The sequence below is a fragment of the Gossypium arboreum genome, chromosome 9, assembly GCF_025698485.1.
Source record: "Gossypium arboreum isolate Shixiya-1 chromosome 9, ASM2569848v2, whole genome shotgun sequence".
Taxonomy (NCBI): Eukaryota; Viridiplantae; Streptophyta; class Magnoliopsida; order Malvales; family Malvaceae; genus Gossypium; species Gossypium arboreum.
Genome location: NC_069078.1, coordinates 45191858 through 45206864, shown reverse-complemented (window position 1 = coordinate 45206864; position 15007 = coordinate 45191858). Strand labels below are relative to the sequence as shown.

The following is a 15007-nucleotide window of genomic DNA, read 5'->3' as shown; positions in this document are numbered from 1 at the left end:
TTCCAAGTCTAACCAATTTTTACATGTCTTAATAACAACCCATGAATTTCTTAAAAATCATAATTTTTTCGTGGGTTTTACAATTTTTCGATTTAGTCCCTATGTAACACCCTGAATTTGGGCCTAGAAGTTTTGGGCCTTGAGCATGGGAGCGGTTGAAGGCAGCTTTTAATATTTTGTTGTGCATGTAAATTTTGTTAATGAAGGCTTATTTTAGTGGTTAAGTGTACTGAGAAGTGTTGGAGAAGTCTTGGGTTCAAACCTGGACTCTAGTAAAAATTTAAGGTAGATCAAACCCTGGGTGTAGTAGGTAGGCCTTAAGAATATTGTTGGAGAAATTGTGACACAAAAAAGGAGTGTGGTGTAGTGGCAAGGTGACGCCACTTAGGGGACAAGGAAGTGACGCCATAGAGGAAGCAAGGGGTCCAAGGTTCAAGTCTTGGCTCTTGCAATATATTTTGGTTTTTCTTTTCAATAAATCTAGAAGCAAGTAGGTGCGCTTTAAAGTTTAATGTGTTGGATTTATGACACAAATGAGTTGGTGGCCTAGTGGTGATGGCGTGAGTTGGCATATAGGAGGACTTTGGTTGAATCCCTTGGCATGCAAAGGTTGATTATTTTGCTATGTTGGGATGGCAAGAGTTGGTGTTGAATTTAAACTCTGATGATGAAGGGATCCCACATCGGTAAGCTAACATAGGAGTGGATGCGAAGCTGGCTTTAAATAGAGAGAACTATGAGGAGAGCAAATGTACCTTTCTTGGTGATCCTTTCGCGTTATGGCGAGCTCGTTTGGGTTGGGCATCGGCTAGAAGTGCTTGGAGCGCGGATTAACTTCAGCCTCCTATCGTGTGTATTTATCACTACTCTTGTTGTTGGATTGCTACTTGGTGCGATGGTAATGAAGGGGCCATATGGGCCCAATGGGCCTACGGCCCAATTGGATAAGTTGTTTGATTGTGTAGTAAATATTGGACTAGGCTAGGTGAATCGAATATCTGTGGCTAGGTTTGAGCTAAAAGGGCCACACGAGCGCAGGGCCCATTTGGGCCGAGAATAGGCTTTAGGCCCATTCGTATTGTTATCCATGTTTAGAATACTTTAGTTTACCAATTCTTGAAATGCCCTCGACTTGTAAAATTACCAAAGTACTCCCGATTTACAGAATTACCGTTTTACCCTCAATTTACAGAATTACCAAAATACCCTTGGTTTATAAAATCACCAAAATACCCTTGGTTTGTAAAATTACTAAAATACCCTTTGTTTATAAAATTACCAAAATACCAATGGTTTGAAAAATTACTAAAATACCCCTGTAGGGTAAAATTACTAAAATACCCTTGTGGGGTAAAATTACCATTTTGCCCCTAGGGTGTTAAATGACTATTTTGCCCTTGTGGGCAAGTGACTGACTTGGACTGTGTGATATAGACAACTTTGGAGGAGCAGCGAGGCTTGGAGTATCGACTTGGATAAGCTTGAATCGTATTATTGGACCCTGTGAAGGTAAGCAACTTATGGTCAATAAGGGTTCTTTGGTAGAATAAGGTAGGTGGATTTTGAGTTTGTTAAGCATAACTTGTATGCTAAAATGGTGATGAATAATTGTAGGACATCGTAAGGGATCTCAAGAGCGATCGTCATGAAATGTGTGTACCAAACACCCTTCTTTAGTTCAATTAAGAAACCGAAATGCCAAATTCCGCATTTCATAGGCTTGTGAGTATGCGAATGCTCTCAAGACATAGAGTAATTATTAGATCTAGCACCGCAAAGTGGTAAGTAAGTTTGTGTGACGATCAACGTACTCGGGAAAAGGGCCTCGATGGGCCAAAATCGGGCCCAATGGGCTTACTACCAATATGGGCAAGAGGTGGGCAAAGTAGCCTGTCAGTTAGATGGGAGAATCAAATTGCATAAAACTGATAAAAATTACTGAATTAGCTTGTGTAGTAGCGTAGATCACGAAATTACCCCTAAAGAGCAAAATTACCGAAATTACCCCTAAAGAGCAAAATTACCGATATACCCCTAGGGTTTTAAGTTGGATGAACCGCTTGATTGATTACTACTGTATTTTGCATGATATGCATTTATTAATATCTGTTGCATGGGATTGGGGTATTAATGGAGGAAGTACTAAAAGTGGTTCATCCACGTACTGGAGGCTTTGCCTCAATCGATCGAATTTGAGTGCTGCGCTGTTTAAACTGTGGTGTGTAGGGCTGGGTGGGTTGAGATATTCCCCACATGGTGTGTAGGGCTGGTACGGGTAGTGTAGCGGTTGGTGGGTTGAGTAGTCTCCCGAGATGGGCTTGCATTCATTATTACTGTTGATACTCATGTTACTGAACTGGGCCTATGGGCCACACTGTTATGTTAAAAGGGCTAAGGCCTTGCTATCAGATTCGAAAAGGGCTTGACCCACGTATCTTATTATCTGAATAGGCTTAGGCCCAATAGGCTCGAGCTGATTTGGGCTTTGGATGGGTTTCAGATACATTGAGTTTTCCCAAACTCACCCCTTCCTCTTTCATCCTTGCAGTGAGCCCTAGAATTGGTGGACTTGGAGTCAAGGGATTCAGAGTGGCCATGAAGATTGATTGACGATTTTAAATAAGTTTAGCCTTTAATTTGGATTATTTTATTTTATTATGCTTAAAGTTGTAATAAGGCCGCTATTTTTAATTAATTTTATTTTGGGGATTATTAAACTGGCTAGCACTAGGGTTCGCTTTTATAAAATCTACTTGTTTTTAAAAAGATCACGATGACGCCGCAAAGTTTCCATAAAGTAAATGTTTTCCCAAGAAAATAAAATAATTTAAGCAAACGTTTTGCAACCTTAATCATTTTCTTAAGATGGTCATAATCAAATGGTTTTCTCAAAATTATACAAGATGTTAGAGTGTGGCAATAGCGGTGTGCATGTCTAGGATTGGATCCGAAGAGAGCTTGGTACTTAAGCAGTCCGACGGACTCACCTCCTCTTTTTCCTGGTTTCCTACCTGGTGCACAGCTTCCATTCACTTTAACCTTCTTTTAAAAGTATCTTTTACAACACCAACTCAGCTTTTCCAAACTAAGTGTTTTGAACGCACCAATGTGGCGCATCAGATCCGGTCATAACATCCAGGCCGGATTTGGGGTGTTACACCCTAAATCACAATTGCATGAAAATTCTCATTGTAAAAGTTGTTTATCTATCAACAACCTTTCATTTTATACCATAAATTTCAAAATTTCAGTGTATTCATCCATGGAAAAATTTCTATACTTTGATATCTTTTCAAATTAATCCTCAAAATAGATAGATTAGACTATTCCGATCTAAAAAATATAACAATTACTAAAAACGAGACAAGAAAATATACCTAATTAAGCTTTATTAGTTTCCTTTCTCTCCCCTAGGGTTCCATGAAAATTTTGGAGATGAAGATGATATATAATGATAATATTTCTATTTAATTATTTATCATATTAATTTTTCCACTTTCCAATTTAGTTCTTGCCTTTTTCTAATTTTCCATGGATGATTCATAAAAAAATATCTACTAACTTTTCTTTAATGGTCTAATTACCATATAAGGACCTCAAATTTTGAATTCCATAGCTATTTGATACTTATAACTACTAGAACTCAACTTTTGCATTTTATGCAATTTGGTCCTTTTCATAATTAAGCACATAATCAATAAAATTTTCTTATCAGAATTTTCATATAACAATCCTATCATAATACAAATCATGTAATAATATTAAAATAAATTTTATTTCTGGCTCGAATTTGTGGTCTCGAAACCACTATTTTGATTTCATTGAAATTGGATTGTTACAACCCTTCCCCCTTAAGAATTTTCGTCCTCAAAAATCTTACCAGTAAAGAGGTTTGGGTATTGCTTCTTCATGGTATCCTCTTATTCCCAAGTAGCTTCTTCAATACCATGTCTTTTCCAGAGAACTTTTACCAATGCTACCATTTTATTTCTTAACGCTTTTGTTTCACATGCTAGAATTTTGATCGGTTCCTCATCGTATGTCATATCAGGCTGAATCTCAACTTTCGTTGGAGAAATAACATGTGAAGGATCCGACCGATATCATCGCAACATAGACACATGAAAAATATTATGAATTCGATCAAGTTCTGGTGGTAATGCTAATCAATATGCAACAGGTCTAATTCTTTCAGTAATTTCATATGGCCCGATGAATCGTGGACTCAATTTTCCTTTACGGCCAAACCGAAGAAATTTCTTTCAGGGTGATACTTTCAAAAATATTTTGTCATCGACTTGAAATTCTATCTCTTTTCATTTAACATCAGCATAAGACTTCTGACGATCAGAGGCAGCTTTCAAACTATCTCGAATTACATACACCTTTTCTTCAGTTTCTCGAACTAAGTCAACTCCATGTATCTTTTTCTCATTGAGTTCTGTCCAATACAATGGAGTTTTACATTTACGACCATACAGAGCCTCATACGGTGCCATTTTAATATTGGGCTAATAGCTGTTATTATAAACAAATTCAACTAAAGGCAGATATTTTTCCTAGTTCCCTTCAAATTCAAGCACACAACATCGAAGCATATCTTCTAGAATATGTATAACATGTTCAGATTGTCCATCAGTCTAAGGATGAAATGCGGTACTGAAATATAACTATGTACCCAAAGCTTCTTCCAACTTGCTCCAAAATCGAGAAGCAAGCCGAGGATCTCTGTCTGAAATAATATAGAAAGACACTCCTTGCAATCTAACAATCTCAGAAACATATAATTCAATCAACCTGTCCAAAGAAAAATCCATACGTCTTAGAATAAAGTGTAACACCCATTTTTAGTGAAATCGAAACAGTGGTTTCGGGACCATAAATCCAAGCCGAAAAGAAATTTTATTTTAGTATGATTCCATGATTTGCATTATGATAGGAATGTCATAAAGAAAATTTTACCGATTATGTGTTTAATTAGGGAAATGACCAAATTGCATAAAATGCAAAAGCTGAATTCTGTACCTATAAGTATCAACTAGCTATGGAAATCAAAACTTGATGTCCTTATATGGTAATTAGACCATTAAAGAAAAGTTAGTAGATATTTTTGATGAATCATCCATGAAAAATTAGAAAAAGGCAATGACTAAATTTGAAAGTGGAAAATTTAATGGATGATAATTAATTAAATGGAAATATTAACATTTTATATCATCTTCATCCCCAAAAATTCCATGGTTAGGTTTAATTAGAGTAAAATATAAATCATGGAAAGTTATATCATATTTAATATATACAAGTATAAGGTATGGTTAGGTTGAATTAGAGTAAAATATAAATCATCGCAAGAAGGCAAGCTTGATCATATGAATAAGTGATACTATTTCTTATATACTAATGATGTTTGTTGGATTTTTATGACTTGAATTGGTTGGAAAATATATGAAAATGTTGTTATAGGCTAAAGGTTAAATTTAGGTGAGAAATAGGGCTAGAAAATGGCCTTATTTTGTCCACATGAGTAGACACACGGTCTGGCACATGGGTATGTGGTTTGGCCGTGTGTCTCTTGTATCTTAAAATTGATAAACAGAATGCTCAGAATTAGGTATACGGGCAGAGACACAGGCGTGTGTCTCAGCCGTTTGTGCTACATGGCATAGCACAAGGGCATGTGTCTGAACTTGTGGCACAAGTCAGAGAGTTACATGGGGTTGGACACAGCTTGTAGCACGGGTGTATTCTATGGTCACACGGGTGTGTGTGCCCCGCATCTAGGAAATAAAATTTTAAAATTTCAAGAAAAATTTTCTACGTTCCCAATTCAGTCCCAATTCGATTCAAATGTTTAAATTAGGCCTCGAGGGTCTGTATAAGGGACAATATGATTAGTTTCAGACATGAACAGTAATTGACATGAATTACATGAAATTATTCTATAAACTCCTATAATGCTCCGTAATCCTGTTTCGGTGACGGATACGGGTTTGGGGTGTTACATTTATTGGTATCAGAGCTATGGTTTAGTCAGAGATTTCTAGATCAAAAAAAGAAAGAATTTTTAGAGCTCAAACAAGAAAACAGGACTGTATCTGAATATGAGCGAGAATTTGTTCTGTTGAGAAAGTATGCTAAAGAATAGGTTTCAACTGATGCTGATATGTGTAAATGTTTCGAAGATGGTTTAATATCAAGTTGTTGATTGGAATTTTAGAAATAAGAGAATTTATGGTGTTGGCCAAACGAGCACACAAAGCAGGGGAATTTTATAAAGAAAAGAAAGAAGTAGAGAAAAAAGCCCAGATTTCTGGTAAGAGATTTGTGGGCAAGTTACAATCATTTACTTCAAAGAAACTAAAGAAGTACCATGATCGTTTTACTGCATCTTTGGGGTATTCTAGAAAAGAACAAGGCTCCCAACACTCTAATCCGAGATCTCCGTCTCCATCTATTACAAGTGTAGGGAGTGTTGGAAGTCCTAAACCAAGATGTAAACATTGCAATAAATTTCATTTCGGTGAATGTCGCATAAGAAATGGAGCTTGTTTTAGATGTGGTTTTTTTGGCCACTATATTAGAGACTGCCCAAAAAAGCCTGTAAAAGATACTGTTTAGACCTCTAGGCCGAGCAATCCTGTCTCGAAAGGTAGACAACCTTGACACCCTGACAATGTTAGTGGTAGCCGGGGTATGACAAAAGATTCAATAGACAAATCTGAAGCCAGAGCACCGGCAAGGACATATGCTATATGTGCAAGAGAGGATGCTTCAACACATGATGTTATTACTGGTACATTTTCTCTTCTTGATACTGATATTACTACTTTGATTGATCCTAGTTCACCACATTCATACATATGCATGAATTTAGTGTTTGTTAAAAATTTACCTATTGAATTCACTAAATTTGTGGTTAAAGCTTTGAACCCTCTGGGCAAGTATGTTATGGTGGATAAAATTTGTAAAATTTGCCCGTTGATGGTAAAGGGTTATTGTTTTTTAGTTGATCTAATGTTTCTTCCTTTTGATGAATTTGATGTAATTCTAGGTATGGATTGGCTAACTCAGCATAATGTAGTGGTAAATTGTAAGCAAAAGTACATTATTTTGAAATGTTAGAATGGTGAGTTACTTCACGTTGAATCTGATAAACTGGATAGGTTATCTACTGTGTTTTAACTATATTGACACAGAAATTTATCAAAAAGGGATATGATGCTTATCTTGCATATGTGTTAGATACTAAAGTATCTGATTCAAAAATTCAGTTAGTGCCAATTGTTTATTAAATTTCTGATGTATTTCCGGAGGAATTACCCTGTTTACCATAGGTTAGAGAAGTGGAGTTCTTTATAGATCTTATTTCGGGAACAACACCGATATCTATAGCACCCTACAGAATGACTCCTACTGAATTAAAAGAGTTGAAAGCACAGTTACAAGAATTGATTGACAGAGGCTTTGCTCGACCCAGTTTTTCACCTTGGGTGCACCTATTCTATTTGTAAAGAAAAAAGATGGATCATTGAGATTGTGTATAGATTACAGACAACTTAACGAAGTCAAAATAAAGAACAAGTATCCACTGCCTCGAATTGGTGATCTATTTGACCAGTTGAAAGGTGCCACTGTATTTTTAGAGATTGATCTTCGTTCCGGTTATTATCAGCTACAGGTAAAAGTTTCAGATGTGCCAAAGACAACTTTCAGAACCAGGTACGGGCACTATGAGTTTCTTGTAATGCCTTTTGGTTTGACAAATGCACCTGCGATATTTATGGATCTGATGAATAGAATCTTCAGACCGTATTTAGACAGGTTTGTGGTGGTATTTATTAATGATATCCTAGTATATTCTCGAGATGAAAATGAGCATGTCGAACATTTGAGAATAGTGTTGCAAACTTTGCTTGAGAAGCAATTGTATGCCAAATTTGGTAAATGTGAATTTTGACTACGGAAAGTTGGTTTCCTTGGACATATAGTATTTGCAGAAGGTATCCGAGTGGATTCAAACAAAATTTTAGCCATTTTTAATTGGAAGCCGCCGAAAAATGTGTCTGAAGTCAGAAGTTTTCTAAGATTGGCTGGATATTATTAGAGATTTGTTAAAGGATTCTTAATGATAGCTTCTCCGATGACTCGTCTATTGTAAAAAAGATGTGAAATTCGAGTGGTCTGATAAATGACAATAGAGCTTTGACAAGCACCTGTGCTAATTCAGCCTGAATCAGGTAAAGAATTTGTAATTTATAGTGATGCATCGTTGAATGGTTTAGGTTGTGTATTAATGCAAGAAGGCAAAGTAATAGCCTATGATTCTACATATATAAAACCATATAAGAAGAACTACCCGATACATGATCTAGAATTAGCAGCCATTGTCTTTGCACTAAAAATTTGGCGACATTATCTATTTGGTGAGAAATGTCACATTTTTACTGATCACAAGAGCTTGAAATATTTGATGTCACAGCAAGATTTGAACTTAAGACGGTGCAGGTGGCTTGAATTATTGAAAGATTATGATCTTTTCATTGACTACCATCCGAAAAAAGCCAATGTAGTTGCAGATGCTTTGAGCAAAAAATCTTTATTTGCTTTGTGAGTGATGAACAGTCGATTGTCTTTATCTGATGATGGTTCTATTATAGTTAAGTTAAAAGCGAAACCGACATTTCTGCAACAGATCTGTGAAGCTCAGAAAGATGATAGAGAGTTACAAGAAAAACAGATAAAGTGTGAATCGACTTTTGATTCAGAATTTCAAGTTGGGTCTGATAGTTGTTTGCTATACAGAGAGAAAATATGTGTACCGAAGAATTCAGAATTGATACAGAAGATTCTATTTGAAGCTCATAATGGTAATATGTCTATTCATCCAACTAGTAATAAAATGTATAATGATCTAAAAAAGATGTACTAGTGGCCAGGAATGAAACGGGATATTTCTGAATATGCATCTAAATGTTTGATATGTTGATACATGATATTCGTGACAGGTTTTAAATATTTATAATGAATCGTTCTTGAAACTAACTATTATCACGATGAAGGCAAGTGTACTTATCAAACAGTAGTATAGCTTTAGCAAGACCGAATTATTGAACCCAAAGGAACTAAAGGTACTAGAATCAACTTATTTTTTATTATCTAGCCTAAAAAAATAAAAGGATTTGTTTATCTAACTAATTAATTAAACTAAGAAATCACAGAAAAGAAATTTGGGGAAAATACTTTTTGGAAAACTTGATTGATTGCGGTAATACCTAAGGAAAAATCCACCTAAACTTCACTTGTTATTTGATTCTAAATCGGACAATTTATTCATTCAACTTGTTCCGTAGAGATCCCTAAGTTATATTATTATCTCTCTCGAGACTAACAATGTCTAACCTTAAATTGTATAATTGAAATCTCTTTCTAATTAACGCCCCAGGGTTGCATTAACTTGATCTATGGATCCCCTTATTAGGTTTCACCCTAATCCGGTAAAATCTTGTCACCTATCTCTAGGCGTGCAATCAACTCCGCTTAATTATGACAAATTTACTCTTAGACAGGGTCTATTCCTCCTCTGAAAAAGAGCTTAACTTGAATCAATATCCTGGAGTATCAAAACAAAAATTAAGAACACATAATTAAGAACAAGTCAAATATTTATCATACAATTCAGATAATAATAACAAGATCTGTTTTAGGTTTCATTCCCCTTAGGTATTTGGGGTTTTAATTCATACTAATGAAAGAAAACATCTCGAAAGAATAAAAATAACAAAACATAAGAAAACCCAAAACTCCTGAGGGAATTTGAAGGGAGATATTCAGTCTTGATGGTGAATCCGGCTTCTGAGATGGATCAATCGGCTTTCCTTGAGCAATTCATTGCTTCCTCTTGTGCGTCCCCCCTCTTATCCTCTTCTAGGGTGTCTTTATAGGCTTTGGAATGCCTAAGAGCCCTCAAAAGTGGCCTTTTCTGAATAGGACTCTACTTGGGCTCGACAAGGACACGCGTGCAAAGGACATTTCAAGTCGTGGTCAAGCTCATTAAATAGGCACGGGCGTGTGGTCTACCCGTGTGAGTCGTGCTTCAATTCTGCCAAATTGACACGGCCGTGTGGTCTGCCCGTGTGAGGAAGTCCAGTCCTTGTTGATTTCGTACGTTGGCCCATTTTCTCCATTTTTGGCCCGTTTCTCGTTCCTTTCACTTTCCTATTCTCACCTAAGTATAAAACATGAAATTAAGGCATTAGGAGCATTGAATTCACCAAATCTAAGGAAAAATCATCCATAAAATGTGCTAAGCATGGGATAGAAATATGTATAAATTACGGTTTATCAAATACCCCCACACTTAAGCATTTGTTTGTCCTCAAGAAAAATCCTCAACTCATAATCAAAATAAATCCTTCTCAACTTATAATTTCTATCGATAATATCTCAAAATAATCCATAGGTAATCATAAATTGAAAATTCAATTGAAAGAACATCAAAGTTTCAAACATTCCAAGTTGAGCATTTTATCATGAAAACATAGGTGTCTCCCCTAATCTAAGTAATTACCTTTGATTCAAAATATCATAGAGTTTCACATCCTCACTAAAGATTCACTCAAATCACTCGAGGTGTTTAAGGACAATAAATGAAGCACTCAATAGTCAATAGTGAAAAGTCATTACCATAGGCTTGCATGAAAATCAAATCTCCACCACTATAAATTGAGATGAAACATCAATTAAAAGGTCTTTAGAGGGTTGTAATGTGGCTTTGGTTAGAGGGTGTGGTCACAAACTGAAAGAAAGGGTTAGAATCGAGATTAAATTGAAAAATTGCCTAACTAGAAAAAATGACTTGTCATCAATCGCGTACAGTAGAGCTTTTTCTCAGAATATGGAATTTAACTTCTTTAGCTCAGAAGATCACTACTACTAATACGTATACATGTATTTTTTTTAAGAACAAGTCAAATTACAAAATAGAATAAAACATAGCTAAGCAACTATTCCTAACTCAAATCTCGACAAAAATAAGGATCAAATTAATTTAGGGGATTTGAACAATAATGAGTTATGGGTTAATATTGAGGGTAAATTAATGAATGAGTTGTTAGGCTCAAGGGGGTTCACTAAGGGTTAATTGTGAAGGTAGGCTTTTATGGAGTGAGTGGGTTAAACTTAAGTGTCTTTATCATTTTGACATATCAAATCAAATGCTGTGGTCTTGACATGCATAATCAAGCAAGTTTTAGAATAACAATTCAATACTGACGCACTCATAATGAAAATGAGCATAAAAAAATAGTAGATGCTCTAAAGGTTCAAGATCTCACAAAAATTATGGCTTTTTGATGTTTAAACTTGTGAATTCCAACTCAAGGTAATACCTAAACTTGGGGGAAACAACCTAAAAGTTTTTAATTCTTCAAAAATCAACTTATCATGCTTGATTCTCTAATATCTTAAATTTTAAATAATCAATGTATAAATGCCTATGTTTTAATTCAAGACATGTCAATAAAAATCATAAATTAATGAAAATTCATTCTAATAGTGATATGAGTAATTCACGGGAGAATATATATTGACCAATATAAATATAGTTCATAACATAGGGAGAGAAGTGAAACTTCCTGAGTTAAAAATAGATGAAATTCCTGGATTAGCGAGAGCGAGTACTGGAAATAAAGTTGGAGGGAAAGCATGATTCTGAAGTATAAAAGGAGAATTGAGGGAATAATCTGGTAGTAATCATAAAGATAAGGCGTGTTTAAAAACAAATGAGACTTTAAAAAAATTAGAGTAAAACAAAGGTAAAAGAAAATAAAATAAAAGAGATAATCTAATTTTAAAAGCGGAACGGCCGTGTCCCACTCCTGTGTGGTATGTGTCCAGCCCGTGTTTGTCGAGAATTGAGAGATAGTCACACGGCCTAAGGACACGGCAATGTGTCAGGCCGTGTGGTTGCCTGATTGTGTTGCACGACCGTGTACGATGTGGTTCGCTTCTCCCACACTCGTATATGTAGGCCCACGCCCATGTTAATCTAACAGGTTCGACCATGGGTTCTATACACAGGCGTGGCGAATGCCCGTGCTATTTTCTCAGGTTCAACCATGGTTCTACGACACAGGCGTGTCGCACACTCGTGTTGTTTTGGCAGATTCACCCACGGTCCTAACGCACGGCCGTGGCGACTTATCATATCCCGTGTTGGGGAAAATTTTGTCCTGTTTTCACATGGCCTAAGGCACGCCCGTGTTCCTGGCCGTGTGTGCTTTAGAAAGCTTACGTTCCATGAGTCGGTTAGTATGTTAGAAGTTAAAACTAAAATTTAAAGAAATTAATATTGTTAGTGCTTGGGTTGCCTCCCAAGAAGTGCTTATTTATAGTCTAAGCTCGACTTACTTCTCTGGTGAATGGTCATGGTGGTTCGAGGAGTTTGTAGTCCTCATTCCTGCTATGAACCTATGAAAATAAGGTTTTAGGCGGGTATTGTTTACCTTAAAGGTGTCAAATTTGGGATGACTTACCTCGACTGTACCAAATGGGAAAATGCTAAGTACCGTAAGAGGAATTTCTTCATTCGGTTTGGCAGTGTTAACGAGAGGATCTGCGACATCTAATGAAACTTTATCTCCAACCATAAGTTGATTTGGTGAGGCATTGAGATCATTCTGGCATAGTTTTGGTTTATCGTGTTTTCTTGGTTTAAATGTCAGCCATTCATCTAACTCATCGATTCGTAACCTTCATTCTTCATGGGTAGATTCTTCGTTGTAGACTGAACATGGCTCATGTGTGTCCTTTGAACTTATTTCCTGCAAAATAGGTTGCACTGTATGATCAGTCTTAGTAGAACAATTTGTACAATCACCTCCAATTTTCGATGTGTTGTTCGGGTTGTGAGCTTAAAGGTTGATTGTTTCGTCTCCTACACGAAGTGTGAGTTCACCTGTGCCAACGTCAATAATTGTTCTAGCAATTGCTAAAACGGGCCTTCACAAAATTAAAGGAATATTACTGTCCTCTTCTATGTGTAAAACAACAAAATCAACTGGGAATATAAATTTGTCAATTTTAACGAGTACGTCTTCAATGATACCCCTAGGAAATCTAAAAGTTTTATTTGCTAATTGAATGCTCATCCTAGTTTGTTTGGGTTTCCCTAGACCTAGTTGCTTAAACAATTTGTAAGGCATAACATTCATACTAGCCCCTAGATAAGCCAAAGCATTATTAAAATCTAAACTACCAATTAAACAAGGAATCGTAAAACTCCCTGGATCTTTTAGTTTGTTAGGTAGCTTATTCTGAAGAATGGCTAAGCAAACCGCGTTCAGCTCCACATGCGACCTTTCATCTAACTTTTGTTTATTTGCTAGAAGCCCCTTTAAAAATTTGACTGCGTTTGGCATCTGCGAAAGTGCTTCAATAAATGGTAGGTTAATATGTAGTTTCTTTAATAGTTTACCAAATTGTTCATCTGAGCGGTCTTTCCTTGTCACATTGGGGTATGGCATACAAGGTTTATACTCTGTACTTATCAATTTTTGTTCATTTTTGCCTACCTCATTCTTACCTTCGCTTACCACTGGTTCTGGCCTTGGTTTTGCCACTAACCCTTCCTCATCTTGAATGGCAATTGCGTTGAGTTGCTCCCTTGGGTTAGATTCAGTGTTGCTTGGCAGGCTACCTTGTGGTCATTCAAAAATCAACTTGGCGAGCTGTCCAATCTGAGTTTGAAGCCCCTGGATGCTTGTTGATTTTTGAGTGCCTTCTCGGTATTCTAAAAATGAGTCTCTGACACCGAGATGAATTTGGTTAGCATCTCCTCAAGGTTCGGATTATTCTCCTGCTGGTATGGTGGTTGCTGAAAGCCTAGATGGGGTGTTGGTTTCTGATTTCCTTGGCCTCTCCATGAAAAATTTGGGTGATTCCTCCAACCTGTATTGTAAGTATTGCTATAAGGATTGTTTTGAGATCGAGGAGTATTACCCATGTAATTTAACTGCTCGTTCTCCATGTTGTGGCCAAAAGGTGGGTATTCTGAATTGCTCAATCCACCTCCATTTGCTTCGCACTACATTACTGGGTGAACCTATGAAGAATTAAGAAAACCATCAATTTTCTTATTCAATAGTTCTACCTAATTAGAAAGCATGGTGATCGAATCGATGTTATAAACACCGGCTATTTTCGCTGGTTTTGTCCTCATGACTTGCCACTGGTAGTTATTTAGTGACATCTCCTCTATAAATTCATAGGCATCTTCAGGTGTTTTATTATTGATGGTTCCGCCAGCAGCTGCGTCAACCATTTGTCGAGGCAAAGGATTCAGGCCATTATGAAAAGTTTGAACCTGTAGCCAGAGTGGTAACCCATGGTGAGGGCATCTTCGCAAAAGGTCCTTATATCTCTTCCACGCATTGTAAAGTGTTTCTAAATCCATCTGTACAAAAGAAGAGATATCATTATGTAATTTAGCCATTTTAGCCGGCGGAAAATATTTTAGTAAAAACATTCGGTCATTTGTTCCTAAGTAGTGATTGACCCCCGTGGTAACAAATTCAACCACTGTTTAGCTTTATTTCTCAATGAAAAAGGGAATAACCGAAATCGAATGGCGTCGTTAGAAATGCCATTAATTTTAAATGTATCACATAGTTCTAAAAAGTTTGCTAACTGAGCGTTGGGATCTTCATCCTGCAAACCATCAAACTGAACAAATTGCTGTATCATTTGAATTGTGTTAGGTTTCAGTTCAAAAGTATTTGCAGCTACAGTAGGTTTAACTATGCTCGATTCAGTTCCTTTTAAAGAAGGTTTAGCATAATCATACATAGTGCAGAAAGGTGATTACGATTCTTGGTTTAACAACAATCGCAGGAGGTATCAGGTTTTCCTAATTTTCAGCCATCTCCTTGGTTGTGGTTTGAATATCGTCCTCTTGCTCGCTCCCTGTGTATCTTAAGCTTCGCCTTATTTTTCTTTGGTCTCTGTGAAC

At 36.5% G+C, this 15007-nt stretch overlaps 1 non-coding gene across 1 annotated transcript; it reads left to right on the top strand.

Annotated features, from left to right (window-relative positions):
- The first annotated feature begins 14378 nt into the window (after nucleotides 1–14378).
- LOC128281252 (small nucleolar RNA R71) lies at nucleotides 14379–14484 on the top strand. Its single transcript, XR_008271465.1, has one exon. It is a non-coding gene; the product is annotated as a small nucleolar RNA R71 (small nucleolar RNA).
- Nucleotides 14485–15007: the final 523 nt, after the last annotated feature.